Source organism: Pinus tabuliformis, chromosome 4_1 (assembly GCF_031772625.1).
Source record: "Pinus tabuliformis cultivar Carrire ecotype Pingquan chromosome 4_1, CPIR1, whole genome shotgun sequence".
NCBI classification, from domain to species: Eukaryota; Viridiplantae; Streptophyta; class Pinopsida; order Pinales; family Pinaceae; genus Pinus; species Pinus tabuliformis.
The window spans coordinates 940,832,504-940,845,272 of record NC_142303.1 but is presented as its reverse complement, the minus strand read 5'-3'; the positions used below and the strand labels follow the sequence as shown (position 1 = coordinate 940,845,272).

Below are 12,769 nucleotides of genomic sequence, written 5' to 3'. Positions count from 1 at the left end.
CTAGAAAAGGTTTAAATTATACTAAGTAGACATCTTTTCATTTACTTTAACAAATTCGAAAAGACAAGTGTTCAACAATATTTTCATATTTTGGGAGTTTGAAAAGAGATGAAAGAGGACTCTAGGGGGTTCCTTTTTTGTGATTTTACGGGGCCTGAAAAAGTGATAAAAGTGTGCTCCTCATTCAAAATAATCTTTTTAAAACACGACAAAATCCTTCAAAAAGTTGTCGACCTGCCCAAAACATCACAAAAAACATTAAAATACATTTTTCATGCTAAAAATGGGTTGTAACTAGGTCAAAACATTAAATACAAATAAAATAATGGAAGAAACAACCACAAATATTCAAAATGACTATTCATCTTTACCATTTCACATTTACCTTCAATAGCAAGAGTTGTGAGTAGTTATTTCCCTCGATCTTTTGTACTTGGTTACACTCAATCTAGTGGATCGTTTCAAGCACTGTCACTTCTAGGTAAGAGCTAAGACATTTCTCTTTCAATTCATGGATTAATTTTGTGTTTTCATGCAAGTTTTGGGTATTTTTTAGGGCCCTATGGTTTCAATAACTCGCCCTAGGAACAACGCAGCCCCATATAGTCGAAAGGTGCACTGCACCTAAGTGAGGATACACTACAGAGGAGTGGTGAAACTCACTATATCTCCTTATAGGGGTGTGTTAGGCATAAATCCAAAATGTGTTTACCAATTTCCCATAAAAAAACTCCAGTTTACTTACATGGAAAGGATCCTAATGAGTCTCTTCTTAATATTTTAGGTCTTCATTGGCAAAAAATGGCCTTTATCTTGAGAGAAAGAGAACATGAAGAATAAGATTTGAATGCAGCTAATGATCCTACTACCATCCAGGCACTGAAAAGTTTTGTATTTTTGAAATTCGTCTGGCTTCCTAGTATGAGGCAGCAGATGGAATTATTAGAGTATCTTATTCATTCATGGGATGTGAAAGCACAGGAATTCAGATTTGGGGAACATATGCTTGAGATAATGACATATTTTTTGACAGGTTTATCCATGATAGGTTCCCCCATCTCTCTCCTAGGTGAGAGAATGGGTGGAGAAACAGTTAAAGATTATATTTCCACTTATTGCAGACCTCGAGCCAAGCCAACTAGGGATGGAAAAATTAACATAAAATATGTAACCAATTTTCCTTTAAGAACCATCTTATTCATCATTTCCATATTGGCGGTTATCTCAACACTTCATGTAGCTAGAATATCATACATGTAGTACGGTGTGGAGTGCTTGGAGCCAACAATCTTCAACTGGAGCGAGTGAGTGTTTGCCAATATGAAAGAAAATTTGTCTAAAGAAAAAGAGGGAAACTTGAAAAAATTGGCTATAGTTCCATCTTGGTCTCTTTTTCTCTAGATCTATTTCCATTACTATAGCCTCAACATATTACACTCGAGCCCATTGATCTAAGGGTTCCATGGATGAGGAGGTGGATAGATCATATATCCTAACATGTAGTTTCGTTAGCGATCAGTTTCTCACCATCCTTCTTTGGATGGTTGCATAGATAGTTCATTATGATCAATCATTATCCGTACACAAGGATGGATTTTCATGACAATCTTGAGCTCGTATTGCCTGAGGGTGAGCGATGGGGTGTTACAGGTAAGATATTTTAACCATTTTGAGTTTTTGAAAGTTTTACAAGTTTTTTGTGTTTCTTGATGTTTCCAAGACTAAACTATTGATTTGTTCATGCAGATATTGGGCATGTTCGACCGATAGGTGCTTCGTATCTCCGTTGTGTAGGAGAAAAACCATATGCAGTAGTAGAACTAGTACTAGTTGCTATAGTATGATGGGATGCACTACGAGATTTTAATGTAGCTGAGATCCTAATAGAGGTGGAACGCCACATTGAGGGGTTGACATAGATATATATGAGACTGTGATCGACTAGATTTCGATGTGACTTCAACAACACACTATTAGAGTTACTATCCATATTAGTTAGCTACTGTGAAAGATAGCTCATGTAGTGACATTTTATCATGAGCACTTTTATTAGTCTATTTAAATATTTGCATGTAGTTTTTTATATGGGTCATGCGGCCATATGTGTCTCAGGCACAAATTTTGTAAAACCAATATATATATATATATCTTCATTGTTTTCATGTTCCTTTCATGCTTTCAATAGATGTAATGCATATTGAAACTTATTTACATTCGTTGCAAATGTCTATCTAAAACATGATTAGCAAGAGCATTTGTTAATGTCTTTATATTTCTAGAAATATGTTCATATTGTATGAAATCAAAATATCTTTCTTGAAAGAGGACCCTTAAGAAAATGTGAAGGATAGTAGGACTTCTAACCGAATAAACATTAGCAAGTTGTAATACCATGAGCTTTCAGTCAAGTCTAATGATTAAATGGTGGATAGCATGTGAAATAGCATCAGGCAGTAGCTCAACCACTACACTATACTCAATGATGTTGTTGGTAGAGTGATGCATAAAAATCCCTTGTAGACTCACTAACTCACATTTGGAGAAAAGATAGCCCACGCTACGGAGGATAGGTTTTGATTACTACAACTAGCACCATTAGCATAACCAAAATATAGTTCAAGGGATGCCGAAATCTGTAAATCAAACGTAAAAGAGATCAGCAAAAACTGTAGGAAACTCTAAAGAGACACACTGCAAACACACTCAACACACCTATACACAGTATGTACACAATGTACTATGCATGAGATAAGCATAGTATTTCTTTAGGTACAACCCATTTCTAGGTTGCGCCAATGGAACTCTGTCAAAATCGACTAACTCATAGAACCCTTTTGCAAGAACATGCTTGAACATATATGGACCTAATCACGTAGGTTGGAAATTTCTTGATCCTAAGTTATTAGATTCTTGATCATATAAAAGAACAAGGTCTCCTTCCAAGAAGACACGAGGCTTGACGCTTTTTTCTTATTGTGCCTTGATACGTATTTTATGAGCTTCATTAGCTAAATCGGCATCTTGCCATGTCTCATCTAAATGGGTCAAATGTAAAAGATGTTCCTCATCTACAAAAGTGGTAGAAATAAGTTCTACAACTAGTTTTAGTGATGAAATTTCACGTTTCATTGGAAGGATTTATTTGTTATGAAACCAGCTCACAAAAAAGATAGAAAAGATAGATCAACACCTTAGAATTTAGCCTCTTCGAGGGCGCAACCTCCTTTACATTACACAAATGAATGATTCTTTCATGATTCAAATGACAAAACCTCCTTTCTATATATAGGATTCTAAGGAGTCACAATATAACCCAGCCGACCTAACAATAATAATATAAAGGCACAAAAATAACAATAGAGGGATTCTATGGGGCACAGTAATAACAATATGGGGACAATAGGGGCACAAAAATATTAATAAGGGATACAACTACAATAGTAATGGGGTAATCACTAGTATTATAGGGACCTAACATGCCCCTCTCCTTCAAAAAAGTGTTGTCCTCAACGCTTGAGTAGTTCTGGATGCTTCTGCATAAAATTCTCATCCTCCCATGTGGAATCTTCAGCGGATAAGTTCTTCCACTTGATGAGATACTCCGAAATTGATTGATTTCATAGCTGTCAAGTTCTTGTTTCTGTGACTGCTTCCGGTTCCAATATAATTTTTCCTTCCTCGTCAAGTTCTGGCAATATTGTTTGAACTGGGAGCTTGTCGCCTATAACCTTCTTTAAACATGAAACATGGAAAATTGGGTGCACTCGAGAAGCTGCAGGAAGCTCCAAATTGTATGCCATAGTACCAATCTTTTGCAACACCTTGTATGGACCATAATACTTTGGTGATAATTTATTATCCTTCTTAGCTTGCTCGAGGGACATTTGTTTATATGGTTGTAGCAGTAGGAGTACCCAATCACCTACATCAAAACTTCTTTCGCTGCAATGTTGATCTGCCTGTTGTTTCATTCTATTATGTGCCAACACGAGGTTATCCTTTAAGAGTTGGAGGACCTTTTGTTGATGCTCGATGTGATGTTCCATTGCTTGAACCTTAGAATTTTCTATTAAATATGATGTGATGGATGGTGGCTGATATCCATAAAGTGCCATAAATGGGGTCATTTTTGTTGCTGTATGGAAGGAAGTGTTATACCACCATTCAGCTAGAGGCAACCATTTGACCCATTGTGTTTTTTATCAGATACAAAGCAACGAAGATATCCTTCCAAACATTTGTTTACTATCTCAGTTTGCCCATCAGATTGAGGATGATAAGATGAGCTATGAGGTAATTGAGTAACGAGACAAGAAAATAATTCCGTCCAAAAATTTCCAGTGAAAATGGGATCCCTGTCACTTACAATAATATTTGGTTTTCCATGTAGCTTTTGAATTGTTTTCATAAATGCAGTAGAAACTGTACTGGCTTTAAATGGATGTGATAATGCACAAAAGTGTGCATACTTGGTAAGTCTTTCAACTACCACCATGATGACACTCTTTCCCTCAGACTTGGGTAAACCTGTGATAAAATCCATTGAAACCTCCTCCCAACGTTGGTTTGGAATGGATAAAGGTTGTAATAGACCCGGGGTCTTAATTGTTTCAACTTTATTTTGTTGGCAAACCAAACATTCCACCACAAACTTTTGAATATCCAATTTAAGGCCATCCCAAAAAAATTCCTTCTTAACCCTGTGGTAAGTTTTTAAAAATCCTGAGTTCCCTCCTAAGGTAGAAGTATGCAATTCCATAAGAATCTTTTGTTTGAGTTGGGAATTCTTACAGAGGTATAAGCGATCGTTTTACCATATCGAATAATTTTGCCAGCTAAATGTATCAGATGTACTGGAATCTTGTTGTAACTTTCGAATAAGTGCCCACACTTCATCATTCTTCCATTCCTCCCTTGCTTCGTTTATCCAATCTGGTTGGATAATAGAAATGGCGCACAACAATGCTTCCACATCCTCATCCTTTCTTGAGAGTGCATCTGCCACCACATTTTGCTTCCCTTTTATGTAGATGATTTCAAAGTCATAACCCAACATCTTTGTGACCCACTTTTGTTGCTCTTCAGAGGATGATCTTTGTTCTAACAAGTATTTAAGGCTATCATGATCCGTTTTTACCTTGAAGTATCTTCCCATTAGGTAGGGTCGCCATTTCTTAAGTGCATGTAGTATTGCCAACCTTTCCTTCTCATAAATAGCTTTGTGTAAAAACTTTCCCTTGATTGGACGACTTTCAAAAGCAATGGGTCTTTCATCTTGCATTAAAACAACACCAATTCCATTTCCTGAAGCATCACATTCCACAATAAAGGTTTTTGTGAAGTCCGGTGTAGCTAAGACCGGTGCTTGGCACATTGCCTCTTTAATATGTTCAAAGGCCTTTGTTGCTTCTGGAGTCCATGAAAATGCATCTTTCTTCAATAATGTTGTTAGAGGTGCTGCTATTCTCCCATAATTCTTAACAAACTTACAATAATACCCTGTCAACCCGAGAAATCCTTGCAGATTCTTTATGGATGTGGGGATTTTCCATTCCTTAATGGCTTTAATTTTTCTAGGGTCTACCTTAACTCCTTCATGAGATACAATATGACCCAGGCATTCCACCTCTTGTACTCCAAAGAAACATTTGGATCTTTTTGCATATAATTGTTTCTCCTCCAATAGTTGTAGCACCCTGTCAACATGTTCAACATGATCCTTCCAAGACTTGTTGTAGATTAGTATATCATCAAAAAATACTAACACAAATTTTCTAAGGAAGGGTTTGAAAATGGAATTAATCAAACCTTGAAATGTAGAGGGTGCATTGGTAAGGCCAAAAGGCATGACCAAAAATTCATAATGACCCTCATGAGTTCTAAATGTTGTTTTCGGAATGTCTTCAGTCTTCATTCTGATTTGATGATATCCTAAACGAAGATCCAACTTGGTGAAGTAAATTGATCCATGCAATTCATCCAGTAATTCATCAATGACAGGAATGGGAAACTTATCTTTAATAATGAGCTTGTTGAGCTCCCTATAATCTAGACACATGTGCCATGATCCATCCTTCTTGTGCACCAATACTACTGCAGCAGAGAAAGAAAATTGAATAGGTTGAATTATACCAGCCTCTAGCATTTCTGCAACCATACGTTCAATTTCACTCTTTTGGGCATAGGGATATCTGTACGGCCTGATGTTTGGAGGAACACTTCTTGGAATCAGATGAATAGCATGATCATGATCACGAATAGGTGGGAGACATTTAGGAGTCTCAAATACCTTGGAATGATTGTCCAAGACTTTTTGGAGATTTGGAGAAATAGATGATTTCGATGTGGAAACATCTAGCGAACATAATTGTGCAATTACACCTCTTTGTTCATTTTTTAGAAGCTTTGTCATACCGTTAGAGCTGATTATATTTCCCGATTTCCCTGCAATACCCCTTAATTCAACTTCCTTTCCTTCCGCATAAAATTTCATGAAAACTTCTTGAAAATTAAAAGCTATTGTACCCAAGGATTGTAGCCATTGGACTCTTAGTACAACATCAGCGCCTCCCATTGGAGTGGAAAGCATTGGGATAGTCAATACATATTCTCCCATGGATAGCTTGATATTATGTCACTTTCCAGAGCAATTTATTGTTCCTCCATTTGCAACCATCACTTGACACTTTGGTGCTGGATATAGGAAGCAATTCAATTCTTTTGCTACCTTAAAATGAATAAAATTGTGGGTACTTCCTGAATCAATAAACACTATTACCTTTTTCTTCTTGATTTGTACTTCTATCTTTATGGTTTGAGGAGTGGTAATTCTAGCCAATGCATTACAAGATATGGTCGGATTCATTTCTTCTTTATCTAGGCTTTGTTCTTGGAGTATATCCTCTTCTTTTGACCTTTCTTGTTCCTTTTCTTCTGCCTCTTCACAATCTATGTAGAATAATTTCTTCTCAGCACACTTATGACCCTTAGTGTATTTGCTATCACAACTGTAACAAAGTCCTTTTGCTCTTTTTTCTTCCAATTTTTGTGGTGTCAACCTTATAGGTTGTGGAAGACTAGGGGCAACAACACTTCCGTCTTTATAGTTGTGAGTGGTATGCTTCCTGGTTGCCATAATTTTTCTTTCCATTTTTCTTGCTAACCTGAATGCCTTCTCTAATGAATCAGGTTCCCAAAGGCGAACATCAAGTTGGATATTATCATTTAATGACCCTATGAACACATCAATCCTATGCTCCTTTGGAATATCTTTTACCCTTATGTTCAATTTTTGGAACTCCTCAATGTGCTCCATTATTGAACCCTTTTGTTTGAGACTTATCAATTGGCTAAAAAAAGTGTTGCTTTTTGTATCCTCATAATGTGCTATGAATTCTTCCGTAAAAATTGCCCAAGTGATAAATGGTTTACGAGAGCAAAGCCATTGATACCATACAAAATGATTTGGTTCCAAATATAAAGTTGCCATACGTACCTTTTGTGTGTTTTGCACATTATTGAGATCGAAGAATTGCTCCATCTGTAATATCCATGTGGCAGGATCCTTTCCATCAAACTTCCTCATATCTATTTTTGGAATATGGTGAGTCTTCGATCCAACATTAGCGTCTCAGTCCAAAATCTCAGTCCGATTTATGGACTCCTACCCTACATTGAAGGTTATTTTTAAGAACTTTATTGATAGCCTCAACCTGTCCATTAGCTTGAGGATAGTAGGGAGTGGAACTTTCATTGAAAAGTCCCAGCTTAGCAGTTATTTTGGACTTCATATGGTTTGAAAATGATTTCCATGATCTATAACTGTGGCTTGCAGAATACCAAATCATGCGATAAAATGATTGAAAAATAAATATTGAGTCATTTCGTTGGTGTTGTTAACTGTAGGCATTACCTCATCCCATTTAGTAAAATAATCTACTGAAACAATGAGATAACCATGCCCCCATGTCGAGTGAGGGTTACATGTCATGAAGTTGATACCCCATTTTTCAAAAGGTCTAACAGAAATAATGGGATGCAATGGAGCAGGAAGAGCATAGGTCTTATGATCATAAATTTGGCATGCATGACACTTATTGACAATGAGATTATAGTCTCGAAAAATGGTAGGCCAAAAGTAACCAGCACGTAAGATATTCTACACAGTAACATAACCAGAAAAATGACTGCCACATTCCCCCGAGTTGCATTCATTAAGGACTTTCTTGGGCTCCTCATGTGTGAGGCACCTTCATAAAATCATATCAATATCGCGTCAATAAAGGGTGACACAAATAATGATGTAATTTCTGGCTTGGTATCGAATACGTCACTGCTTGAAGTGAGAGGTACCAGACTAGAAATTTTGGGCCTGGAGATATATTAGAATCTATCCATACCATAGGTTAGATGAAGAAATAAAAAATAGTGACTCATTAGGGATGGAATCATCATATGTCAATTTAGAATCAGGGGAAGGAAGGTTGCACATAAGCTCAATGAAAATTATGGATTTATTTGACTTGGATTTGATGAATTCCAGGTCAAAATCTTACTGGATGATGTTCCATTTAGATTATTTCCCCCCTAGAAATTGACATGACAAAATATATGTCATAGGGTTACAATCTGAAACAACCGTTGTTTTCTACAGTAAGATGTAATGGCAGAACCTCTGAATGGCTTGAACAACCAACAAAGCCAAATTTTGTACGTGGGTATATTTGACTACGGTATCATTGAGTGTATGACTCAAATAATACATGGGATTTTAAGCCCCCACATCATCTTCCTGGACCAATACCATAGCTACAGTATAAATGGCAGCAGTGAGATATAGCAAATAGTCGCATTGGTAATCAGGGGGATATAAGAGACATGACGGAACCAATATATCTTTGAAGGCATAAAATGCCTTTTGAGCAACATTGTCCCAATGGAATGGAACCCCTTTCTTAAGCAGGTTATTAAATGCTTTGGTCAACTCAGAGTAATTAGGGATGAACCTTTGTAGGACGTTAGCCTTCCCTTAGAGTCATTGAAGCTGAAAAAGAGAATAAATCGTAGGAATATCAATGGTTGCTTGTACGTTCAGAAGATCAATACGAATTCCATGTTTTGAAATGAAAAAACCAAGAAGTCAACCAGAAATAACGAAGAACACATGTTTATGCAGATTTAGTCGAATACTATAGTGTCTGGCCCTTAGATGCATCAGGTGATCAACAAGATATTTAGAATGAGTAGGCAGATCTTCCAAATAAGGTTGCACGATGTGTTTAATGTCGTGAAAACTGTAATCCATTACCTGTTGAAACGTGGCCCCTATTGATCTAAAGATGATCTGAGGTTGTCATTGATGTCAACCCAAGTAACACCAGGGGCTACCTTGATCTTGCAAGGGAATTTTGACTTGACAACTTACTCTATTTTGAGTAAAGGAGCTTCTCAAAATGATAACTAATAAACTACAATCTGTCTGATTCCTTTCACTTTTTACGAAATGTGAATCAGATGCTCAGAGAGAGAGTTATGATGATTTTTCCAATGTCACCTATTTGGGATGTAATTCAAGGGCTTGCATAAACCGTAAATGTCTTGGACCCTATCTTCGAAAATATAGTGAAGAAAAAATTGAAATTTGTGCCTGACCTTCACCAAGACTTTGGCTCAAATGGGTTTTAATTTCAGAGTTTGAAGCTTCGTAGAAAATATTTTATAGTGAAAATTCCATGATGACCTGTTTGAGATGAAATTCTAGAGCTTTCAAAAATCCTAACTTCCTCAGATCACATCTCCAAAACTGTAGCAAGAAAATATCTAAAATTCAGACCCGAAGTTTAGACTGATTTCTTCTCAAATGGGTTTTTTTTTTTTTTTTTTTATCTTTCGAAACTTCGTAGCAAAATAGTTATAGCGAAAATTCCACGATGGCTTATTTGGAGCAGTGAAACCCTAGAATCCAAAGCTCTGATACCAAATGTTATGACACCGGCTCACAAAAAGATAGAAAAGAAAGATAAACACCTTAGAATTTAGCCTCTTCGAGGCGACAACCTATTTTACATTACACAAATGAACAATTCTTGGATGATACAACTGACAAGACCTCCTTTATATATATAGGAGTCTAAGGGGTCATAATATAATCAGAGCCGACATAACAATAATAATGTTAAGGGCACAATAATAACAATAGTGGGCTTATATGGGGCACAATAATAACAATATGGGGACTACATGGGCACAAAAATATAATAAGTAGGTTATACTAATAAAAATAAGGGGTTACACTAGTAGTATAGGGACCTAACATGCCCTTCTCCTTCAAAAAGTGTTGTCCTCAATGCTTGAGTAGTTCTTGATGCTTCTGTATAAAATTCTTGTCCTCCAATGTGGAATATTCAGCGGGTAAGTTCTTCCACTTCATGAGATACTCTGAAATTGATCGATTTCGTAGTTTTCGTGTTCTTGTTTTTGTGGTTGCTCCAGGTTCTAATATGATTTTTCCTTCCGCGTCAAGTTCTGGAAATATTGTTTGAATTGGGATCTTATACAACTTTTTAATGAGTTCCCACCATGCTTTTTCATTCTTCCATTCATCCCTTGCTTTGTTTATCGAATTTGATTGGATAATTATACCAACCTCTAGCATTTCTGCAACCATACATTCAATTTCACTCCTTTGGGCATATGGATATCTGTAAAGCATGATGTTTGGAGGAATACTTCCTGGAATCAAATGATTAGCATTGTCATGATCACGAATATGTGGGAGGCCTTTGGAAGTCTCAAATACCTTGGAATGATTGTCTAAGACTTTTTGGAGATTTGGAGAAATAGATGATTTCAATGTGGGAACCTCTAGCGAACATAATTGTGCAATTATGCCTTGTTGTTATTTCCTTAGAAGCTTTGCCATTCCATTAGATCTGATTATCTTTCTTTGTTTCCCTATGATACCCCTTAATTCAACTTCCTTTCCTTCCAAAAAAAATTTCATGAAACGTTCTTGAAAATTAAAAGCTATTGTACCCAAGGACTGTAGGCATTGGACTCCTAGTACAACATCAACACCACCCATTGGAATGGAAAGAATTGGGCTATTCAATACATATTCTCCCATGGATAGCTTGATATTATGGCACTTTCCAGAGAAATTTATGATTCCTCCACTTGCAACCATCACTTGGAACTCTGGTGTTGGATATAGGAAGCAATTCAATTCCTTGGCTATCTTACAATGAATAAAATTATGGGTACTTCCCGAATAAATCAACACTATTACCTTTTTCTTCTTTATATGCCCTTCTATCTTGAGAGTTTGAGAAGTGGTAATTCCTGTCAATGCATTACAAGATATGGTTAGGTTCATTTCATATTTCTCTAGGATTTGTTCGTGGTGTACATCCACTTCTTTCGACGTTTCTTGTTCCTTTTCTTGCTCATCTTCCCCATCTATGTAAATTAATTTCTTCTTAGCACACTTATGACCTTTATTGTATTTTTTATCACAATTGTAACAAAGCCCTTTTTCTCTTTTTTCTTCCAATTGTTTTGGCGTCAACCTTGTAGGTGGTGAATGGATAGGAGCAACAAAAGTTCTATCTTTATAGTTATGAGTGGTAGTCTTCCTTTTTGCCATAATTTTTCTTTCAATTTTTCTTGCCAACTTGTATGCCTTCTCCAATGAATCATGTTCCCAAAGGCGAACCTCATGTTGGATGTTATCATTTAAATTCCATATGAAAACTTCAATCCTATGCTTCTCTGGAATATCATTTACCCTTATATTCAATTTTTGGAAGTCCTCAATGTGCTCTACCATTGAACCCTTTTCTTTGAGATTTATAATTTTTCTAAAGAAGGTGTTGCTCTTTGTATCCTCATAATATGCTATCATTTCCTTTGTGAAAATTGACCAGGTTACAAGTTGTTTATGAGAAAAAATACCTCTATACCATACAAATTGATTCGGTTCTAAATATAAAGATGCAATATGTATCTTTTGTGTGTTTTGCACATTATGCAGATCAAAATATTTCTCCATCTGTAGTATCCATGTTACGGGATATATGCCATCAAACTTCCTCATATCAACTTTTAGAATATGTTGGGTATTCAATCCAATGTTAGATCCTATGAAATCATGATTAATATTACTTTTGTTCTCATCATGATTTTCCTCTACTATCTTTTCGCCATTAGGAGGCCTTTCTTGTAGTAGCTTGTCCCACCTTCCTTCAAAACTTCCATGTCTTTCTTCAAATCTTCCCTTCATTTATTCCAATATTCTTTCATATCATCGATATCAGCTTCCATGGAATAGATAAAACTATTTATCTTAGCTTCGATCGCATTCTTCAAATCATCCATCCAATTCTGATTACTAGGTGTTTCTATTTTCTTGATTCAAGTCATTCTTTTTCGTGCTTTTAGGACCTTGATGTTGAATCTGTTGTATCTCTGAAATTGTGGATCATCAAGGTCTAATATTGTGACCTCTGGTATCCCTTTGAGTCCTCTTTCTAACCCCATAAGTCTGATCAAGATTCGATTCTCCAAGGAAGAGTTATGTCAAATCTCCCACAATGACCTAATTATAGACATGTTCACTAGAGCGAACATGTACGAAGTCTCACATGTCACGGTTTCGACCTTAGGTTCTGAAAATGCTACCCAACAAACTACAGTCTGTCTGATTTCCGTCACATTATACGAAATGTGAATCAGATGCTCAGAGAGAGAGTTATGATGATTTTTCCAAGGT

The 12,769-nt window shown here is 36.3% G+C and overlaps 1 long non-coding RNA gene across 1 annotated transcript in view; it reads left to right on the top strand.

The window, feature by feature from the left end:
- The window catches only part of LOC149179226 (uncharacterized), a 229,926-nt gene that overhangs the window by 67,686 nt on the left and 149,471 nt on the right, over positions 1-12,769 (top strand). The gene's annotated exons all lie outside the window — the stretch shown is intronic.